The 21,343-nt window shown below is 46.8% G+C and overlaps 1 protein-coding gene across 6 annotated transcripts in view; it reads right to left on the reverse strand.

Annotated features, from left to right (window-relative positions):
• The window catches only part of IGSF11 (immunoglobulin superfamily member 11), a 111,025-nt gene that overhangs the window by 47,334 nt on the left and 42,348 nt on the right, over nucleotides 1-21,343 (reverse strand). The window contains exon 1 of one of the 6 annotated variants that reach the window (XM_071809292.1): nucleotides 763-781. The exons of the other annotated variants lie outside the window; for them this stretch is intronic. The gene's annotated coding sequence lies outside the window, so the exon portion shown is untranslated. Of the gene's footprint in view, nucleotides 1-762; nucleotides 782-21,343 lie in introns of those variants that run through there. 6 annotated transcript variants of the gene reach the window in all.

The raw sequence follows: 21,343 nt of genomic DNA on the forward strand, positions 1-21,343 counted from the left end.
AAGGGTTACAATCATTATTCACAGCAGTCACATTTTTTAATTAATAACCTTGTAATTGGTATCGACTTAAACCAACTGATGACAGTCTTATGACAAGCCATTCCCAGCCAAGCTTCCTACCCTATTACCCTCAGGTCAGGAAAACAGTGAACTCCATTATCGGGCAGAAGCTTTCCACCCAGCACCGGTCTCCTGCCTGGGCCACAGAGAGGTCATCCCGTGCATGAGACGCAGCAGCCACCCACCTCCACAGCCTTGCCTTGCCTTTCCGCTTGGCTCCCACAGGCCAGCATCTAAAACAACAGCACTTTCTGGTGCAGGGATTTCCCCTATAGGGAACTATGTTTAGAAAAGGTGATCTCACAATCAGGGCTGTTAGAGCCCCTTCCCAGTGCCACCCTGGTGAAGAAAGCAAAGGCTTATTCACCTCCAGGCATTCATTTGCAGGAAGCAGACAGAGCAAATCTTGCCCCTATGTTCAGACACAGGCTCAAGAAATTGAAGTCTCCCACCTCCAGATGTGCAAGATATGGTAATTTTAGACAGCTCTGATGTAACTGCAATACGCAGCTTGGACATGCGTCTCTGAAGCACAAGGGAAAGGAAAAAGGGCAGCATTGTCTCTGCAGCAGCTCAAGCCAGGGCCTCGCCTAAGACAAGTCACAGCTAAAAAGAAAGCCCTGAGGCAACATTTCTGTCCTGAAGCTCATTTACACAAAATTTTGGGATAAGTTTACTTCCAAAAGGAAAAGCATAAGTCACCTGGGTACAGAAGTTGTCACAGCAGCACCTCTATAAGGCTCTCCCTGGCTGCAGCACCAGGCACATCAAGGGGATGGAGAAGGGAAACTACGGGTCTGGCACCAGGGTTGCATTCGGGGCAGCCCCAGACACAGTGCACGGCTTCTCCCTCTCACCAGAGAGACTTGAAAAAGTCCTTTTTCTCCCCTCCGCTTCGACAGGGCACCCATAGGGGCTCCCTTCAGCCGGCTTGCCCCGGAGGACTTCCCCCTTCCGCTACCAGGGAGCAGCGTTAGAGGGCAGTGCGCTGCCTTGGAAGCGGGTGCGTGTCCCCAAACTCCCGGGACACGGGCAGGGTGTCCCCCGGCTGTCCCTCAGCATCGCCACCGAAGGAAGAGGACACCCCTCCTTGTCGAGGTCCCCCTCGCCCCCCTGCGGTGGCCGCTGCAATGAACCCAGCCCGACGCCTCCCCCCCACCTCATAGGCGGCAACGGGGAAATTCTGCAGGGGCTGCGTTTTAATTAGAAAATGCCGGGCTTTAATTAAATAAATGTGCAGCTGAATAATGCGATCAGGAGAATTGCCTGCGCTCTTTCATTTTGCAATTCAATTTATTTTGTGCTGTCCCCACACTTTTAGTTTTCGTATGCCAAAGACTTTTGCATTGATCACTTGGAGCTGCATTGCAGAATTTGCCAGGGACGAAGCTGGAAGTTCTGGCTGTTGAATAAAGGGCAGTCGGAACTTTTCACGGCTGGGGATGCATTGGAGGCAGCCTGTGTCTGCAGCAGAGGAACTGATTTTTCCATATTTTTGAGCACCAAAAGTTCCCACTGACCTTAAGTGGAGTTCAGCAACACTCCTGAAAATCAGGTGCAAAAGAGAAGGACAAGAAAATAAGCTGTCCCATCTGTAACTAGAGAGAGCAAATGAGTAAGCATGCATATAGACGTGCATGCAAGTGAGCACATAAACCGACAGGGAATCTTTGTTCCGCAACTCTGCAAACACTTCACTGATTTCCTGAGCACACAATTGTTAATTTTAAGGTCCTAGAAGCCAAAATTACAAAACAAAACCAAGATTTTTGCTTTCAAAAGCCAATTCTGGTTGCTAAGTGACTACAATATACTTCTCTATCACATCATTTGAAAAACCCACGCACTAAGAGCAAGGAAATTGCTAGGTTAGGACATCAGGAATGTGCCCTAGCAAGATGATGAATTTTAGATATGTATTTGTACTACAGTAGCACTTAGACAACCCAGGGAGACATTGTCTTTGGTAATGTTAAGAATAAAAGATGGTTCCAAGGAGGTCTTAAACAAGCTAAAACAGGGCACAACGAGTTGGTGGAAGAAACTGGAGCACAGACCTGGAAAGAAAGGAGGGCATGAAGCAGCTCTTTCAAGACTGAAAAGAAGATCCACCACAAATGGAAGAAAAATGTTAAGGAAGATTTCTACCAGCAGAACTGGTGACTGAGGCGGTAATAAACTGTTTGGATGGAGAACCGTGGGGGGTCTTTGGGGAAAGAACACAGAAACGTAAACGCATTGAATGAGGGGCTAAAATAGGAAAGTTTTAAAAATAAGGACAGAAGTTTGAGAGAACAAGCGACATCAGAGGAGCATCCTGCAGGAAAAGAAGCTCACAGTGAGGGTACAGACATAGAGTTATAGGTGAAAATCTGGAGGTAAAAATATGAAACTTTGATAGACTGCAGGTAAAGATGTAGTGGGAGCTGAAGCTATCAGTTGAAGCAGCACAATCACTAATAGCTGCAAGCCAGCAGGCACTAGTTCAGGTTACTGTAGCAATATATGTAAAAGTGCTTAAACTGAGATAATATGATTCCTCTGTGCTTTATCAAGCATCACATAACGAAAAGTATGAAGCGACTTTACTTCCCTTCCCTAATAGCTCTGGAATTCTTAAAAAGGACTATTGATTTTATTTCCTAAATACTATTTTGCAGAACGCTTGTCCGTAAGAATCATTGTCAGTGAATAAATTAATCGGCTGACTATGCCTGTGAATAGTCTTTCTGCTTGCTGATTCTTAGGAATGCTGGCATCATTGTCTGGTATAAAGTCTTCATGTAGCTATAACAAACCCCGTTGTTTTGTAAATACCCCTTTATTCATAAAACAGTGCTACACTTTCCCATACAGCTCTCCTACATCCCTCTCAAACTGGAATTCCACATGCGGTGCCAAGCAGAGAACAAAAGACATATTTTGCCATGGACTTCAGAGTATCCACACACAGGGTACGTGCCTGGGAAATGGGCAGGGGACTGGCCCATTGGGACTCCAGCTACATGCAGACATGGTGCCTGGGGTCTTCTCCAAGCCTGGGGGATCATAGCAGCACTGAGACCTGGGACACTGGCCCAAGCATAATTGCCCACTAAATACTCACCACAAAGAAGCTCAGAAAAAGCAAGGGATTTTGCACAGATAATTCAGAAGGAAAAAAGGCAAAACTTGATTGGTAATGAAATAAGAGAGGTGGACTTGCTTTTAAGCCGAAGTGCTATGATTACTGTCTATACATACAACACATCTTTTACTGAGATCACACTGTGAGTTTGTGTGGGTGTACGTCAGTATTTTGTCACCCACACAGTTTCCAAACCTGCTGGTCAAAAAATTTAACAAAGCAGTAGACACCTCCAAGATTTATGTCCCTGTAAGTTTTGTGACATTGAGGGGATGAGTAAATTTGTGTTGTGACAAACTGTTGTAACAACTCAACAGCCAGCTGCCTAGTTTTGCCTGTCAGGCAATCAATCACCACACAGATCCCAAAGCCAAGTACTTGCCAGACCAGTATCTGGTCAAGAAAATAGGAATGAGATGAGAAAGTAAAGGGTATTTCCAAAGGTCACAAGAGATGTAGGAATGAGCTGAGTGTTACCATCTCGGTGGGGAGAGATGGAAAGCTTTGGCAGGGCACAGGGTGCCTGAAGATGTGTGGACTCTGCAAATGCTGTGATGTTTGACCCTGGGGATGTCAGCAGAAGAAGACAGCATTGCAGGAGTGCTGGAGATGTAGGATAGGAACCTGCAGGCAGCCAAGTTCCCAAATGAGCTCTTCTTTTTGTGTCACCAGGTGAAAACCTCATTTTCTTTAAAGCTCTATAAAAGGGGTAAGCACAGGCACCAGGCAGGTACAGATGCAAACTGGTACGAGCAAGCTCCTTGTAGGCATGACCACAGACTGCACAGCGATGTTAGCTACACATGCATGAGCAGCACTGTCCCCATTCACCTAAATGTTGTCAGCAAGCACAGAGAAATCAGAGCAAGCCCAAGCTGCATACCCTTGCTCATCACATCCCTGCCTCATGCTCTGTCTGTCCCTGAGGTCACAAAGTCTGTTGTCTCTATTTCCAAACTGAGCTTCTGTACCTCAGAGGTTTATAAAGTGTGTTGAACATCACTTTACATCTGAATGATGCCTGATCACTATCTGTAGAGACATCCAGAACAACTGAGTACCTACAAGCAACCTGTGCAACCAGCGTTATCATCTAGCAGATCAGTTACAGAACTACCAGACCATCTGTGACTGAGGCTTTGGTCATCCTTGTGCCACAAAGCCCCATATCTTCAGACAAGTCACTTCACCATGGCTATCCACACACACACACAAAAAAAAGACAGGTCTGTATCTTTTCCCTCATTGCCTAGGAGGCACAGCAGTAGGGAGTTCAGGAGGAGGAATAGTTTAAGGTTAATAGATTAACTGCTCTGGGATCTCCCAGTGACACTGGTTCCTGGTCTTGAACCAACAAATTTTATCTCTGTAATCATCTGAGTAAAAAAATGGTTCATGAAGCCCTGCAGGTCCTTAGCCATCCTCTCCTGCTTCCATCTTGCAGCTCCTTCTCCCGGCTCCGGTACCAGGCAGTTCCCTGCCAGCGATACGCGAGCGTCTCCAGCATGCCACGGGTTTGGAGTGGTAACCGAACACTGCTCCTCAGAATAGACATGTTCCCCCTCACGGCTCCCACCCTCCGCATCTTCGGTAACCCTACCCCACCAGGGCAGGGGCTGGAGGCAGGAAACCAGCTAGCAAAACAGGAGATGCTCAAGACTCCAGGGATTAACTCTATCCACCAGGCGCAACTGCTGCCCGAGTCTTTCTCCCCACCCCATCCTCAAGTCTTCGTAACAGGTGGAGGGGGGGGTGGCCACCACCCTCATAAGAATCCCCACACACATGCCCAAGGGCTGGATATAACCAGGTACAGCCAGAGGCACCCTGGCAGAGGGACGAAGACCGCAAGCCAAATAAAGACATGGAATTCAGCACCCAAGTGGAGATAAAAATACATGGACTTCATCCCCACCCTAAGCAGAAGGAAGGGCTGAGAGAGTTCGCTGCCAAACCCAACAAATCTCATTTTGCCCTTCCTGAAAGCTCTTAAAAGACACAGCGAATATGGATGCAACTACAACATGGAAGCCAGGCCTCGCATGCCAGGAGCCCGTCAGCAGCGCTGGCAGACACTACTCACAGGCATCACATGTGTTGTCATCTGTGTACTCATGCAGTGGGTGACCTGGACCTGGTGCAGGGGTTTCTCTCAGGCCTCTGGCCAGCAGAGTCAGTGTTACTCCTGGAAGAGGGCTCCCATAGGACCCATAAGACTGGTGCCACATCACAGGTAAAGTGAAACCGGGTGTACAAGCTCTGCTAGGTCCATGCAGGCTCAGAGACTGGGGATCTACATGGGACCCCAGGAGACACTGCCAAGAGGGAAGAGCTGTCCAGGGAAAACATGGAGGCAAGGGCAGCCAGAGGCTGGCAGATGAACGTGATGAAGCCTGGGAGAGAGCTAGGCTTCTTGGACAGGCATGGCTGGAAAAGCAGCCACTGTCCTCAGGTATTCTGCCCTGGACATTGGCCAAAGTCCCATGAACAAGTGACTGGTGTAAGCATGTAAGACAAGGGGAAGCAAGGAGGGAAGCTGTTGGAGAAATGCAGGAGCACGGGTAAGAGCCCCTGGTTGTGTATAGCTTAGAGTGAGAGGAATTGTGAGACTAGGGGAGACACAGAGGAAGAATGAGTCTCAGAGAAAACTAAAAAGAAGCAACAGTCACTAGACAGAAAACACAGACTCCATTTTTCCTGCACCACTGAACTGAGTCACTTAGCCTTTTATGAGACCAATGATGTACTAGAAAGAAACCCACCCTCCACCTGAGCAGATGAGGCATTTCTAGTGCAGAGCACATGAGGAAAGGTCAGAGAGCTGCCCCGCGTCCACCTCTGGCAGCACAGTGCAGCACCATGGTGAGCAAGGCACACAGCACGGACAGGATGGCAGCACAGTGTGCAAGGCAGTAGGACTGCAGTGGTGAGGAGACCGATCAGACTTGACACACTGGGGGGGACTGGTGAAAGGGACAGTTTGGTGGGCTGGAGCCCTCAATCTGAAGGTACTTCACCTTTCACAGAGAGCTTTGAGTTTGGTGCTATGCTCCATCACAGTTCAGAGCAGAATACCGTGTTTCATCCGCTCTGTGAGAGACACAGCTCACCTGTGGTTATGGCCATTTTGATCCAGCTGCTCTGCTCTCCATTAATACAGGACAGACCACTGATGCAAAAACCCAATGAGAATGTGAACAGGGGAAAAAAAAAAAAAGCTATAGAGCTATAAAGAGGTAAATCTCGGTATAGTTTGTGTGTGATGTACCAGACTCAGTGGAGAAATGGATCTGCTCCACTACCCAGTGGCCAGTGCAGGTCTAATCTAATGGAAGGCACTTTCACCTGTGTAACAGAGCAACCAAGGGTAACAGGAAAAGGACAAAGCCTGCCAGTAACCTGGAAGCCCACAATGAAGGTGTCACTTGTGCTGTGCATCTCTGAGACACAGAGAATGAGACATGCATAATTTGGTAGAAGAAGATATAGATTTAGGTAGAGCAATTCAGAGGAAAACAAACAAGCAAAAAAAACCACAGACTCTGCTAATGTGGCAATAAATGCAATCAATACAGATTGCTGGAGCAATCAATTTGTCTGAAGAAAATGATACCTACAGATATCATGATCAATAATGCAGGATTCTTTAAATATCTCAAGAACGAGAAATTTTTGTGCCTAGACTGAGTACCTTGGTTTGCTGGTACTGCCTTACTTTGGAGAAACAGAGCCCTTTTCATAGATAGATTTACTGGACTCAGGATTATGTCTATATTTCACCACCCACCTTCCACAGGCAGTTTCCCTCCTGCTTCCCAGATGACTTCCAAGCTTCACCAATCTTATGGCTTAGAGATGCCAAACTGGATGAGGCAGACCCAGTGTGCTCTGCAGCACTGAGAGCCAGATACTGACATCCTGATAAGGGCAGCAGCCCTCTCACCTATATGCAAGTTTTTAGCAAATTAAATGTAATGTGAATCACACACTTGGGGATGCGGTATCTATGTTAACTGCTTTTACATAAAATGCACTTTAATTCAGCTCCTTCCTATATTCCTCCGCACCCCATAACTATCAACGACTTTACAAGAAGTCTCTGAAGCAGAGGAGCTGCCAGGAGGCTGAGCATGAGACAACAGGGCTCTTCACACTTCAGCAATACAATGGAGGCAGTTAAGAGTTGCTGTATTCACACATTTTCTGGATATTATTGCTCTAGTGATTCGGGAATTAACTATGCCAGCAGTTACACTTTTGGGTTTAGGTCACCCATCTCTGGACTTAGCTGGTCCACTCACCTCTCTGAGAGCAACCATTACAAATGCCTTTTGCAATTCATGGCAGAAAACCTGCTCCAAACTTGGGAGCCCCCCACCACATTCTCAAACACACAGCTCTATCTCTGAGGTATGTTTGAAAGGAAGGGGAAGAAAACTAACAGAAGCTGAGATTTGTCAGTATTGCTGAAATTCTGTGAGCCTGGCAGCAGATAGGATCATAAGGATGGCAGCTGTAGTTTGAGAGAGATCAGGTAATGGCTTAATGGGAAGGGAAGAAGGAAGAAGACAGCTGATCTGAGAGGAGATAGAGGGGCAAAATGGAGCACAAAGCAGAATAACAGAACTTGTCTGGAAATATCTGCACAAGTGATGGTAAAGCCTCACAGGAAACAAAAAGGCATGTCCTGGAAAAGGTGTGGAAAAGTGCTGTATTTGGTAAAAGGGGATTCTCTGAATAAAATAATTTCCACCTTCAGCCCACTCTGACCACATAATAATTACCCAGCTCCAGCAACAAACTGGGGCAGCAACCCACTGGGAGGACTGATAATCAGAAATAGATGACACGAACAAATCAACGCATACATATATGCACACACATAAATGTATGGAGGAAATTCCTTCATAATTTCCTGTTGTGTATCTTAGGCTGCTTCAAAACCCTCTCCAAGGCAGACGAAGAAAGCTTTGCCCTCCTGTGTCTATCCTGTGACTTGTAGGCAAGTGAGGCTGGCAGGGAAGCCTTCCTACAAAGTATTAGGCGCCAGCCATTTTCCTGGAGGCAGGACACCCAGTGCTCTCACATAAAGGAGCACAAGGCCCTGTTTTCACTGAATTCTGATGCTGAACTCTCCCTGGATTGGGGACAGTCATATCCCCTCAGTCATATCCCTTGGGAGTGAAATAGTGAGTGTCCTCGTGTGAACAGCCCAAAGATACGAAGTGCTAGAAAGAAACCCTATAAAGCAACAGTAGCACAGGGCAAAGAGCCCTTCCCAACATGCAAGGCTGCAGTGTTGGACTACTCAGCTCCCTGTTTCAGTGCCTCAACTCAGTAGGCCCATTTGCTTAGGAGAGCCCAGTGCTCCTGACTTTCCCCAGACAAGTATCTTTGCTGCAGGGTTATCCTCAGCTCTTCCACGGCTGTTGTCACAGTTCACTCACACACATTTTGGACCTGGCATGTGAGCTCAGTCTTTGCTAGAGGTCCAGGTTAAATCCCAAGTGCTGGTTCCACTCCTGCAGATAACTCCTTCCTACTTAGCAGTGTGGGCAAGGAGTCCTCCTGGTCCTGCACATAAGTCTACGAAGATAACACCTCTGTGCCTTACCTACACACTCATACCCATTAACCCCTACAAGCCTATCTTCCCTTTAAAGACCACATTTTGCCATGCTGTCCCCTGCATCAACACTTCCAGAGCAGCAGGCAAAGGAAGCTCATGGGAAATCATGCACTTCCTCCACCACAACCTTACCATGTGTCAAGGTCAGAGACCTGCTGGAACCCCAGCCTAAGGCCAGGAGGACCCTGAGTTTGGAGATTTGCACTCAGATCTGCCATCATATGATGATCCTGCACAACTCAGGTTTGTAGCAGGATGTCAGGCCAGGAAAAATTCAAAGCCCTCAAGCTATATATCAGAAAGCAAAAAATCATATCCTTCATCCTCAGCATTTACAAAAATGTGTAGCAGACTCAGCAGCAACTTCCAGCTGAGAGACTGACTGATGACCTGCAACAAGAACAAAGGCACCTGAGAAATCACCCAAAGCACGAGCTGCAACACTCAGCCACCTCTCAACTGCTGTTGATTCAGGAAAACCATCATTTGGGGTAAGTAAGCTTCACTTAAGAAAACTTCCTTGTACTATGGGAAATCTCCATAGCAGGACTTTGGCAGATGCTGATTCGCACAAGTTTTCACTGAAGCTTTTTGCACTGAAGTCTGGGTCTGCCATTCAGATCAACTGTCCATGTGGCTCTTCAGGACTATTTGCATTGCATTGTGTGTGTAGGGAGGTCTGGGAAGGTAACCTCTTTTGCTGTTCACACCTCTCCCACTACAATATACAGCTTCCCTGCTGCACAGGCACTGGCAAAAAAGAGTTGGCTAGTGGTCTCCCAAAGCCCACATTCCCAACTAAGCAGCTCCACATCCTGCAGCGCAGAGACAGGAGCACAATAAGAAATGCCACACTGAGGGAGAGGTTATGAGGTCACCTAATACGGCTGGGAAAAGGCACACATCCCCTCACAAAGCAGGAGTAGTAAGCTGCAAGGTAGGCGCAGGGCGAAAGCCATGCTGCCAAGGCTCAGCCTCTACCAGAGCACCAGTCCCTGCAGCACACAGCAGCTGGATTCGGGTTGTACAGGTGCTTTCCTCCAGCGATGGCTTTGAAGTCTGCCCATTCATCTGATCTGCGAGTTATGTAATCGCCAGAGGAAAATAGGGTTTGTTTGCTTGCTTTTTGCTTTAATAGAAGTCATGTAATCACTTTAGATTTAAGCTCCAGTCCAAATCGGACTATTTTTACATTTCAGGCTTGATCTCTCTGGAAAGAGGATGAGTCCTTTTCCCCAGTTTACACAGAATGAGTTGTGATATCACAGTGACTGCTGGAAGACTACATGGAGAGCAGCGTGTCCCCGCTCATCCCAAGCCCTGGCGTGCACTCACTGGTTGTTCAAGCCACAGATCACTGGGAGATGGTGGAGTAACCTGAACTGCGTGGCCTGGGCAAACCTTGAATACTCTTTCATTTCTCAATTCTTGCTCCAGCTTTCTTGCAGCTGTACATCCCACTGCCACCTACCCAGAAGTAATTAATTCTCTATTTCATCCCAGGTTTTGAGCTTAGCACTTTCTTCAGCATTTCTGTCTATTAACCAGCAGCCTTTGCGTTTATGATTCTTTGCTTAACATTAGCTGTCACTGTGCATGTTACCTACCACCTAAACATTGAGGTGCTAACTTTCAACCAAAGGAACCGACAAAAGATTTTCACATTTTAACAAACTATGCCCTCCATTACATGGGTGCTCCCCTGCACACTGAGCAAGCCTTAATCATTTGGAATAAAACACGCTTCTCCACTATGTTACGCCCGTTCCCCACTACCACCCTATTTCTCCCCATTTGCAGCAGACACTGCCTTCTCCTGCAGACAGTCCACACTTCAGAGGTGCTTAGACCTTGGCTCAAGCCATTGTAGAAACAAAAACTGTGGGTAGACCTTGCTCAAAGTGCAGAGTGTTTACAAATGGACTTGCTGCCCCAGGCCCCATCAGTACCTGTTTTTGCTCCTTGTCAAACGATTTGGATTTCACTCAACACTTTTACTCAGGCAGAAACGCCCATCATGTTGGCAGCAGGATTAAAATGGCATGTGAGCCAGCCAGGGTGAAAATGTCCCCATTAATTTTTCATCTTTCCTCAGGCAACTCTGCCTATAGATCTACACAGGTATTAAGACAGCCTTGTCAACTAAAACTGTTATCTCGTCTTCCTCCTGTGTCCCCGGTGCACAGCCAGCAGAGTTGTTGGCATGGCAGTGGAAAGCAGCGACCCTTTTGAGGAGAGTGGCTGTGCCCCTGCCATACCGGGGGATCTGGGGCACCTCCGGAGGCTGAGGGCAAGTCCCCATGGACCGAATGCATGACTTCAGTCACCCTCCTTCCACATAACCCCCAGGAACAGCTGTGGCCAGAGAGTGTTTTCCATGGGGAGTTTGATGCCAGGTAGTCCTTCGTGCTAGCTACCACTGGGTAACCATCACTTTGAATCAAAAGTACTTATACAGCCTAGAGCATCCCTCCACTGCACACCCTCAGCCCTCTTCAGTGGGGCACACAGAGGTCAGACCATGCTAGGGAATCACATCGCTGCAAATGGGCATCTCACTGGCAGACACTGAGATGCTGCAACTGAAATCCTCCCGTCATCTGCCTCAAAGCTCTTAACAACAGCAGCAAGGGTGATCCCACCTCCAAGTTCACAGGGCTACTTTGTTCCAACACATACTCAGTGCCCTCTTCTCTGACATCGTGTCTCCCTTCAGCCCTCCCCAAAGAGAGAGGCACTGAAAGAGACGTCAAAAGCAATCATCCCTGTAAAACACAAGAAACTTGTAGCCACCCTTCCTTCACAGCCCTGGTACAGCCAGGCCTCCCACTGGCTCTACTCCCACAGTCACCAAGCCTGAACAGGCAAAAGCCTATAGCAGAGCAAGGAGACCCTCACGGGAAAAAATGAAATGTTGCCCAAGGTGAGTTTTCAGAAGGTTGTTCTCTCTGTGAAGCCCAGGCTTGGAGAGTAACCTCTCCCACAAGAGAGCCGTGCTGTTGGAGAATCAGGCTTTCAGGCCAGAGGTGAAGCTGAGGACCAAACCATTCTAGCCATTAGAGATCCTGTGGTGGTCTTTTTTTTTTTTTTTTGAGATTAAATGTGATAAGCCCAGTATCATGGCTGAATTTCAGCTCAGGTGATTACATGCTCCCTATGTTATTCCCACCCTCTGTTCCTCCACAGGTCTGACTGGATGGAGTAACAGCAAGCCAATAATTGCACAATGACTTACACTCATTTTACAAAGGAGACACAGTAAAATCAGCAAACCAAGCTCAGAGAAGACTCTGTTCAGAGGTATTTGAAGACAAAGAGACTTTGACAAGTGCAGATAAGCAAAGTATTTTAACTGTCTACCAGGCAGGATGCTCTCTTCAAAAGATGACGAGAAATTTGAACATTTGTGTGCATTTGATTGCACGTCTGATCATACATCCTATTGCTATAGATCCAGCCTGAAAATATAACTAAGTATGCAGCCTTACAATACATTCTTGATGAAAGGACAATTAACAATGAGAACTATGTAAGTACTAGACTTGACCAGATGGTAGAAAGATTTTTGAGTTTTCTCATCATACAGTTACCGATGGCTCTGCACCATCATCATAATAGCTTTGTTCTCCAGCTGTATAGTCATAATTGCATTTTATTTTTGTATTTCTTTGCAAATTAGTGCTAAGCATGGCTCTCAAAATGGCTGCTTTTGTTCCATGTAGGACCCCTCCCTCTCCATGCTGGCTGGCTCTAACTTCTGTTGTGACAATATGTGTATCTTCTCTAATATTTGTTCACCCTTTTTTTATTCCATCTATTTTCTTTGAAATACATTTTTAATTAGATGCACTCTCTTCACTGCCTGCTAACACATTCATTTAGAATGTGCAGTGCTCACTACTGCTGTAAATCTCTCTTGTATGCTTGAAAGGTTAAGTCTATTTCTTGCAATAACCTTTGTCTGGCCAAGTTATCAGTCATACACCACAGATAAGATAATCCCTAAGGAGACCAGTGACATTCAAAATGTATTCAAACCTTTTTCCTTTGGCAACGAGGATTTGTGAACATTAGGGCTAACAGTATCACATCACCACAGTCATAATTATTTTTTACTTCTAGAGAGAATATACCTTTCACAAGGGACACAGGACACTCTTCCTTCTAGACTCACGGTATACTTGAAATTTCTGGAGATATTGTTCAACACGATGCCGTTCTCTTTGAAATCGCACCCGCTGCTGAACCCCTGAGCCTCCAAGCCTCCTGTGGGGAGCAAATTCATTTGCCCTCTGTGTATTTCTCTGAAATTTCTCAGAAAACCAGGAAGCACTGGGTCCACCTCGTTCAACACTACACCAGGGATACTAACCTCCCATTTGTTTTCCCCAAGCTGGTTCCCAGGAAGATGTGCAGGAGATGAAGTGACAGTGCTGAGAAATGAGTGCTCCTTCTGCTCCTCCAGCAGCATGAGTGGGATAGGGGACAACCAGGCTAGGACACTCCAGAGATAGCTTCAGCTTTGCTAAACAAGGCAGGTACCAGGTTTGCTCAGATAATTGGGAAGCATCTGGGGACACTGACTGCAACTGGCAATACTGCCCACAACAGCAGTTTTCCCTTTTTCCTCTCCCCAGGATGGTCACAAGGAGTCCTGGTCTTCCCCCAGCTGTACAAATAAGGCAGCACTTCTGGACTAAGGAGACCATGCTGAGGCACAGTGCGGTGACCTACCTTCACCCAAGTCAGTGACAGAGCTAGAAACAGAGTTTGAACCGGGAAAAGGAATCAAAAAACCTGAAATGATGCTTTGCTGACATCCCAATTTAGCCCGCACCTTGCCACCGCTTCCTTCACATCGGGCTTAGGGACTGTGCAGCTATCTAAAGAGTCAGTTCTGGGTGCGATTGCAAATTCCAGGACACGGAAGGCAGTGGGAAGTCATGGATGGGCAGGTAAAGGGTTGCAGCGTGGTCTCCAAACAGCTTACACTAACCAGACCCATGCCTTAGCAGCCCTGAGTCTCAACCATTTGTTACCTCCTCAGGTGTACAACAGTTGGACACCTATCTCAAGCCAAGTAACTGAACCACTGCCAAGATAAGCCAGGCTCTCCTCAGCACTGCTTCAGTGCTGTAATTAATTCACCAGTCTTTCTTTTTCCCCTCCCGGTGCCAGGTCAGCAAATTCACTGTTATGCCAGTTACTAAAACGGTATCTCTCTCTCTGGCAGTTTATCAATTTTATTGGTGTGAATATGTCTTCCCCAGACAGCTTTCTGAAGTAAACGTACAGTAGAACAAACAGCTCAAAGTGTGCAGGACAGATAGAGCAAGAAGCTTGCATGATACATGGGGCAGGAGACTGGGAGATTGAGACATAGCCTGTGCACAAGGTGGAGAAGAAAGCATGCATGAACAGAAGAGAGAAATCACCCGTACCCAAAGAGGCTGTGGGACTGCTCCTCTAGGATCAGGGGTGGGCAACACTGGCATTGCTTGTGCTCATAACCACCCAGTGGTTCACAGGACCCAGGGCAAGATGTGCAACCCTGGGATGGCTTTCAGTTAGCCTCTGCAATGCCTCTCCAAGCATTTGCTTTTGCAGCAAGACATCTCTGGTTTCTGGGATGCCGTGGGAAGCCTGCTGTGAAACACCGAGAAATTAGATGCATCCAGGCTGCCTGTGCATTATCAGGTACAAGAAACACTCCTATGTGATGGAAAACAAGTTGCTAAAATAAAGATATCAGCTCTCCAGCTGTGTAACCAGGGGTCTTCACTGTGGAGGCACATGTATACCAGCCTTCTTGGCTTTCAAAATGCTCCTCAGAATTCATTGCCATCTCAAAGCTGATTATATTTACCCTCTAGGTATTGTCTGCATTGTATTTTAATAATCTTCCCACCTGTTATTATTCTCTCCCAAATATGTCACTCTTCAGCAGTGCTGTAATTTAACTCCAGCTGAAGGCTGCTTGGGTTTGGATGACAACGTTTTCTCTATTAGTACCTGCCAGAGACAAAGCTGAAGCTCATCAAATGATAAATTATCATAACTGCCTTTCACTCTCCAAGATTTATTTAGATTGTGACACAGAAAAAAAGGCTGAAATAAGCTTGGTTGTCACAGCACCCATGCAGACAAGTGTCTGTCCCTAATCATGATGTGACCCACCAGCCAGGGACGCCCACTGGCCTCAGAGTTTTCTAATGACAGTTGTGGCGCCACAACACACATCCAGTGTGCTATTTTCTCCCATCTCTTCTCTTCCAGGGGAAGGTAAAAATCAAGACCAAATGCTGTTTTTCTGGCAGCATGTTAAAAAGGGAAGAGAGAGAGGGGCGCCGCACTGTCTACCACATCTTCGTGATGTTCAGGCTGTATTAAAAGAGAGGGCAACATCCTGCTCTATTACACCGAAGTAAATCTGGTCCTGGTGAAAATACAACACACAAATACACGCACATCACCCTCAGTATCAAATACAAATATACAAGGGAGAACAGGGTAGAGAAAACTTCTTCCTGAACTTTGTAGGTGACAAGCAGAAGCCCCAAAGAACTTTGGCTTTTCTTGCAGAATTAAGAGAAGTCTAAAACAGGCTGACTCCAGAAAGCCAAAGCTCTGCTATCCTGAAAATGCACATTCGAGCTAGCTCTTCTATGCTGGCCTCATCTCATATTTCCCTTGGCCAGCATATCTTTCAGCTGTGCAACATGACATTTTACATACCTAGCAGTACCAGTCAAGATCTGTAGCATCTCCTCCTTGAGAGGAAAGCAGGGGAAAAAAAATAATGTATCATTGCACTAAAGTAATTCTGATCTGGCCTGAGGGTATATTATGACGAGGCTTCGCTCCCTGGTATGTTTCCAGACATTTCCATTTCCTCACTGTCACTTCCTTTCGGATAAGTTTGCCTGCACTATTTGCACAGTTGACAAGTCCACTGGAGATGCCAGGAGACTGACAGCCACTTCCACAACTGCACCATCCTGCAACACAGCTCTCCTGCCCAGCGCTGCCAGGTCTCCCCAGCATTACACCAGCCACCAACCTGCTCCCTATGTCTGAAGGTCCTGGCCAAGGAGTTGTCCCATCCCTTGGCAGTGAGCAGGCAGGAAGAAGAGCAGGACCTCGCACAGGTCTGTTTCTGAGTGCAGAGTCAGTCCAGGGTTGCTGGCACACACATCGTCACCACTGTGCAATTGTCCTGACTAGTCTCAGCAAAGGCTGATGGCTCCCTCAGTTGACATGGCCTTGGACACAGAGGGCAAGGACTATTATTGTTTTGTAGCATGTATCAGCCAACAAGCTTCTGTCTTACACTGTCTTGCAAGATCTTGCGAGTTTGGGATGTCTTCAAGGAAAGTTCTTGACTTATGCTTGGACAAGCGTTATAGACCTTTGTCAGGTGCCAGGATCCATTGCTCTTCAGACAGCCATATGCCTTCTCTCACAGACACATGATGACCATGACATGACAAAAAGCAAGCTGCTTTTCACTAGACCTTGTCAGACAAAGGAGGCAAGACCCAGTAATGAGACCCACCCAAATTTTATCCAGGCCAGTTGACTGAGAGGTTCATTGAGCATTGCTGGAGCCAGGACTGACAGCTCAATGGCATGTCCTGAACCACGCTAAGACCAGCCTGCACCAGAAGCAGGCCATAACGCAGAGAGATGGAGCCACCCAGCCCACCAGGCCAGCTGCAAGTCAGCAAACAATACAGTGTGTATTGGCTGTGAAATAGCCGATACAACTCTACTTGAGAGAAAGATGCCTTCAATTCCTCAAGACACCAGATCTCAAAACCTGAATGCCTGAGTCAGCATCATGTTACAAACTCTGCTTTTCTGCATTCTGTTGTTGACTGCAGTTACTCAGGGCTGCCTGCCTGTGAGAAGGAGGCAAAGGATCAATCCTGCAGTTGCTGGTGGTTGCATTATTTGGTTCTATGGTTAGTGTCTGTTAGTGGCAGGATTTTCCTCTCTAGAGGTATCTGGAAGTTTTCCAGGATGAAAGCTGCTATCATTTAGCTGGTGCTGTTACCTCCCTGGAAAGACAAGGATGTACCCTTCACTGGTGATTTCTGAGGTGACAGCAGCTGTCAGACCTTAGCAGAGAAGGCAAATAAAACAGTAGAAAGAAACTTGCTATTATTCTGTCAAGTAAAATATCTATGTGGATGCTGGAACATCCCAGGCAAGTGCGGCTTCACTGCTTTCCCATCAGTCTTGTTAGGAGCTCAGTTTATTACATGTGTTGTTATTGCTAGGCTGAATTCGTTTGGGGGCCTCTTAATTACAATGCAGTCTGCTTCGGAAATAAGACCCGCAATGGTGTCTGCAAGCACTCGCAGAACAGAGAATTATACTATGCAAGCTAAAAAAAAAAAAACCCACCACAAAAAAAGTTAGAGGCAAACCTTGAGCTGTAAAGTCTGCAATTTACAGCCAGGCAGGTTACTGCAGGGGTATTTGAGCCGAGTCACTCTGTGTTAGGATGAAGATGGGAGCAGCCGCCCTGGGGGTAAGAGCAGCAGCAGAGCACCAGCACCGCGTCACAGCGTTTGCCATGCTAGTACCTGGTGCCAGAGCCTTCGGACAGCTGGTGCACAAAACAGGAACACATTTAGGGGAGCATCATTTGGGTTTGGAGAGAAAGGCACAATGAAGCAGTAGAACAGATGAGGCACAAGGTGAGGAATCTGTGTGCGTTACAGATAGGTTCCCACAGGCAGCTGTAAAACTTGGTAAACACATTATGTTTTGGAGATTAATGAGGTGAGATGCTTGCAGTGGGAACCCACTCTAGGTAATGTTTTCTGCCAGCAAAAACTCTGCAGGCTCTCTGGAAAACATGCAGGCAGCTGGTGGGGGGTGGACACATGGGTGTGTGTAAGCATATGGAGAGGATCAACTGCATACAAGGGGCAGGCTTAATACTGGGAGGGGTGGTGGGGTATAATTTTAACTAGTAAGAAGGCTGCAGCACAGCCATCATTAGAAGCACTTTATCTGTCTGGTGTGAGCGATGCTGTCTCTTCTGCACAGGTACAACCATGTGACAACAGAGGACTAATGTGTTAGGTGGCTGCCACTGTGCTCCAGCCATGGTCCCTCTGAGTGCCTCCAAGACACTGGGTGTACAAACCCCTCGTAAGAAAACTCACATCCCTCCTGCCCAAGATAAGGGAGAACCTCCCTACATTGAGACTTAGGCTCTGCCAGCGAAAAGGACAGGTTGGCAAGTTTTAAGCCTTATTAAAAGGCAGAGTGCAAGCCCAGTTGCATGATGGGCACACCAACCTGGCAGTGTAAACCAAGCAGCATGAACAAGATCAACATAGGCACGCTCAGAGGCTTTTCTGTCTCCAAGCAACCTGGCACCACCAGGGTTCGCCCCATTTCACTGAGGACAGCTGCTCTCAGCAGAGTCTGGGGAGTTGTGTTGTGTCACCAACATCCACCAAATCCTTCCCAGATCTTACCAAAGAGACATAAGGACTGACATGCCACTGCAGTTTGACAGCAGACAGATTTAACAGCAACTGTGGGGTAAAGCATTATTGGTAAATGTAACATTTGCAACATGTCTTCACTGTAAATCACAACAAGTGCTGAGAGTGTTTGTTTCTTCATATAAAAAAATGATGTAGAGAAGTGTAGAAAACATGTGCTTCGGCCCAGGCAGTCTGTGCAGAATAATTTACTACTATGGGGTCTCTCCTTCAGCATTTTTCTGTCTGTATGTATGTGCCCCAAACAGTGATGTTCTTACCATTTTCACTCATAAGCCAGACCAAAAAATGTCTATTAGGAGCTTTTCTTGATACTCCACCTACATCTCTTTCCCTGTGCTTTATCACATCACTTCTACTTGTATACCACCTGCTACCCTCCAGAGCAGCTCCTCTCTCTGAGGTTCACACCCTTCAAATTACAGGAAGACAGTTAGGCTTCCCCTTCTAATCACCAATTACCCAAGACAAATGCTTTTAGTAACTTTAATCTTTCCTCATACCTCAGCTCCCCTCCAGCACCCTAATCATTGTACTTCTCTGAACTCCTTTTGACTTGCCTACCCCTCTGACAATGAGGTGTCTGGGGTTGAACACTGAGGTTTGAGTGGGATCTCACCAAAGCTGCACACTGATTTCCTCATTAGCAAGATTAGGCGTCTCTGGCAGAATGCGGGTGTTTGTTCATTTGCACTTCTCCCTGTTCATGGTGCGGCTGTCCTCCAGACGCCTGCAGATTCCTACTCCCACTATCATTTGTTGGTTTTATTTAACCAAGGGATTAAAAGCTTTCAGGACAGTAATTACAATGATCTTTTGAGTGCCGGCTCTGAAGCCTGACAGCATGCCAGACATCCTCTGGCATGGGAAGTGCCCGCAGGGATGGGTCAGACAGTGCTCCCACTCTCATGGCCTCCATGAGCCATCTCCACTCACGGCAAGCTCAGCCCAGAGCAAATGTGCATGGCTGGAATGCTGTGGCCACAGTCAGGAGAGCATCACAAGGTATATGCAGGAACTTGGTGCCCTCTGAAACTTCTGGCACTCTCTTACCGTCACCAGCCCTGCCAACAAAGACTGCATGTGCCCAGGTCTGATAGTGCTATCTACACACACAAACTGAATCTAGGGCAAGAAAGTCAGCTAGGGATGCTCTCAAGTGGCAACTGCAGTCTTTTAACATCAAGAGAAAAGGTAGCACAAAAGCTACCCATCCATGGTTGTAGAGTGGCATTCGCTCTGGTGTACTAACCCAAAATGAAAAGAGTACCTGGTGATATATGACCAGATTATCAAACGATAGCCTGTCACTGAACCACTTGCACCCAGAGCACAGGCTGGAAAGTGTCCTACAGGTGAGTGTGACCTATGATGGTGTTCTGCATTATGCCCACTGGGCAGAAACACAGGGATGTAATATATTTTTGATATGCTAGCTTTCCACATATGTTCTAGTAACAAATTTTCATAAAATGGAGCTAATGAGTCTTGCCTGGTTTGAGACACAGACCTGAAAAGCCTCCACATAAGGAACCAGCAGTATTAATAATATATTAGAGTTCTCTGCAATACCATTCTCATAGCTGACAACATATGCGACCCTGTGCAAGCTTCATAATCTCTCATCTCTGTGCCTTGGGGGCTTCAGGGTAATTTCAAACTTTGAAAGTCTTCCCCTCCACTTGCTCCAGTTTCTGTAGTTCCTAGACAGCCATCCAAATTTCACAACATCACCTGAGCAGTAGATAAGTAAAAATTGCTTCAGACATAGAGGAGAAATCTAGGTTAATTATGTTGATAACTTAACCCCCCAGGCTAATCTCTAGTGCATTAAGGTAAGCAGATGGTCAGCTCACTGCAGGGAAGAGGAAGACAGGATGGAGTGGCAGCTTCTCATTCACAACATCCAGGACCAGACATGGCCCTGAAGGGGTAGGCATTCCCAACCTGCTCTCTTCCCCCACAGAGAGGTTTTCTTTGCACCCATGGCTGGGAAGGCAATCCAGAAAGGGAAGCACAGAGCCACCACAAGATAAACAAAAGCTCACACAAGGTGTTTTTTTAAAATTATTATTATTCAAGTAATCAATGCACTGGCATAGACTGAAAGTAGGGAGGGATGGGGAACAGAAGGCACATACAGGTGGGTCTTGCAGGATGGCATACCTGGAATGGGTTGGTTAATATATCCATAAGAAAAAAAGGTGAGACAATGTGTCATTGCATGAAGAAGAGGAGCATTTGCAAAGGAGTCTCCTGACTAAAGCAGACACTGAAAACTCTCCCAGGAGCACTGCTGTGTGGGCTATGTCCCCCACAAGGTCCCAAGGTGACAGAGAGGGAGGACCCTGTGGTCAGTGCACAGGGTTATGAATAGGTGACCCAGCTCCTGTCCCCAATTCTTTCCGTGATGAATGGACCAAGCAGGAACAAGGCATTTTGTCTTGGGTTCTCCATCTGCAAATTATTTCTTCTACACCTTGCAGGAGGATTTTGTAAAGTTTAAATGCCTGTAAAGTTCTTTTCAGCCCTTGGATAAACAGGGACAGTGGCACCTCATGTCTCTGTTAGCAGTCATCCTCTTTCTTCAGCAGAGTGGCAGGGATGCCAAGAACTGCTCTGCCTGCTTAAGAGCTCGCTGGCTTCCACTGAAATTGCAGAAGTCTTCATCTGCTCTACTCCATAGAAAGAGTAAATTCCAGGAGGATAATAGATGTGTGTAAGTTTGTGTGCAAACAACTGTGCTGTATAGAAAGGATGAATTTAGGGGATCATTTCTCAGGGCAAAACAGCCCCATCCCAACATAATCCTCCAATCACTGTAGCAAGCGACTTCCCAAATACTAGCACTTTATAGACCATCTGCTAGGATGCCAAAGATGTCCACAGCACAGAAATATTCCACCTTATATGGAAAGAGAAATTGGGAGTTTCAGACTATTTCTAAAGGTACAGTTCAAGACTAATGATCATATTGTAACGTTGCATTGTGGTGCTTGA

Source organism: Patagioenas fasciata, chromosome 1 (genome assembly GCF_037038585.1).
Source record: "Patagioenas fasciata isolate bPatFas1 chromosome 1, bPatFas1.hap1, whole genome shotgun sequence".
In the NCBI taxonomy this organism is placed as follows: Eukaryota; Metazoa; Chordata; class Aves; order Columbiformes; family Columbidae; genus Patagioenas; species Patagioenas fasciata.